The sequence below is a fragment of the Berghia stephanieae genome, chromosome 5 (assembly GCF_034508935.2).
Source record: "Berghia stephanieae isolate SIO BIC M18660-M18661 chromosome 5, UCSD_Bste_1.3, whole genome shotgun sequence".
Lineage (NCBI taxonomy): Eukaryota > Metazoa > Mollusca > Gastropoda > Nudibranchia > Aeolidiidae > Berghia > Berghia stephanieae.
Genome location: NC_088364.1, coordinates 31,857,752 through 31,859,882, shown reverse-complemented (window position 1 = coordinate 31,859,882; position 2,131 = coordinate 31,857,752). Strand labels below are relative to the sequence as shown.

The 2,131-nt window shown below is 31.8% G+C and overlaps 1 protein-coding gene across 1 annotated transcript in view; it reads left to right on the top strand.

Moving 5' to 3' along the window:
• LOC144972767 (cadherin-99C-like) overlaps positions 1 to 2,131 on the top strand; it is a 67,309-nt gene continuing 65,178 nt past the window's right edge. Inside the window, exon 1 of the mRNA XM_078914380.1 lies at positions 1 to 109. The gene's annotated coding sequence lies outside the window, so the exon portion shown is untranslated. The remainder of the gene's footprint in view (positions 110 to 2,131) is intronic.

Genomic DNA, 2,131 nt, shown 5'->3' with positions numbered 1-2,131 from the left:
TCTTAAATTTCCAAAGACACTTTTTGACACTCATTTGAACGCACCTTTGATGCGAAGAAATAATTAAATTGACAATAGGAAATAAAACATCTTTTCGGCTTTTCTTCAGGTGAGTCGCCGATTCAAAACCAACCAAAATAAGTCAAACATTGATTTCAGCATTTGTCATGCATTCGCTTTTTAACAGACTGCTGTTTGAGGCATTTGGGAGCTCATATTATGTCAGCAAATCGATTAATGAAGCATTAGAAGGCGCTTGATAAAAGTGGTCAAATTAAATAATTTGATATCTCTATAAGTCTAAGTCTATGGTCTATGATAGATACCCAATGTTATATATAACCATATACATTATATAGTAAAAATGGAACACAACTAGCTGTCTTTATGACGTTGATTGAAAATATCCTAGTGTGTCAAGGGTCGAGACGATACTCGAATGCTATTTTACGACCAGGACACTCTCTTTGTAATGGGTCTCATTGTTGCTATTGTTGCTAGGCGACACATTCTACGAAGACACCGTTAATGGCGCTAGGATAACGTTATAGATACGATGTCTTAGTAGAATTTGTGACAACGGTGGAAAGAGTTCGCACCTTTTCTGTCACACAGATTTGTAATAAGAGATTGATGTTCTCGTAATGAACCTGTAGAATGACATGACCATGCCTCTGTTGCTCTTGTGAACATATTGTAACCATGGATCTCTGAAAAAATTAGTTTGATAATACTCAATAATTGAAGGAATTAGTGAGTATCATTTAGGGACGAAGAAAAAAAATACAATGATCTTGCTTCTTGTTGCCTACAATATTTTATTCACATTTAACGCTTGAACAATTTTTTTTTTCCAAAACTGAGCTTGCTAAAGATAATTAATTTAATAAATCCCAAGTCATGGAAGAATCCTATGATTGATCGTGATCAATGCCGAACTATTTGTTTCTTGGTTTGTTGTTATTCTTGTTGTCGTTTTTGCCATCTGAAGAAATAATCACTTTAGCAACATTGTATCAAACAGATTATGATCTTTTGACATTACACATGTTAGGGTTTCATATAACTGAAGACCAGAGAAGGGGGTCGTGGTTCCATTCTCATCACAATTTTCTTTTTAAAATTGTCTTTTGACTTCTATCATTCCTGTACGGCAACGAAGTGGCTTATAACCAAGAAATTGATAGATTTGTGTCTTGGTGTGATGCCCACCACCTAGAGCTTAACATAAGCAAGACAAAGGAGATAGTGATTGACTTTAGGAGAGTGAATGAACCAATAGAACCGTTAAAATTATAGGACCAATTCGTCGAGCGAGTTCCTCACTACAAATACCTTGGTGTAACGATTGATGACAGGCTTAAGTAGGATGAACATTTGAAAATAATTAAGCATAAGATGTGCAGACGTACTTATTTTTTATCAAAAATTTCTCAGTCTAGAATAGATAAAAACCTCTGCACATTATTTTATAAAGCAGTAATTGAAAGTGTCTTGTCATTTTGTATAACAACTTGGGAAGACAATTGCTTAGCAGTGAAAAGGAATAAAATAAATTCAAATATTTAAAAATTCATAAAATGCTATATAAATTATGTTGACGATGTAGATCTTTTATACAAGAAATTTTGTATTTGTACAATAATTAAAATATTACATGACCAGCATCATCCACTAAGACGACCAGTCATTTGATCAGGAAGGAGTGGTCGCCCTTTCTCTATTTCAACAAAAACAGAGACACAGAAAATCTTTTCTGCCGTCCAGTATTAGGCTTTAAAACAACAAGCAATAATCCTTTTATATACTAATTTCGCTTTCTACTTCCAGAAAATGTAAATATTAATTAATTTATTTATTTATTTTGCAATCTTTTCAAGTTTCAATTTATAGTGACAGTTTTAACTATTTTACAGTGTTGAAATTATTCATATAAAGACCGGCTCTGGTTGTGAAACCGCTCCTTGTTTATATATACATCATATTTCCATTTTCTTTTTATCTTATTGTGTAAATTATAGCACGTCTGTACAAAAAAAGTGTTTTTTGGAATGCAATAAAGTATTATTATTATTATCATTATTATTATTATTATCATTATTATTATTATTATTATTATTATTATTATTAT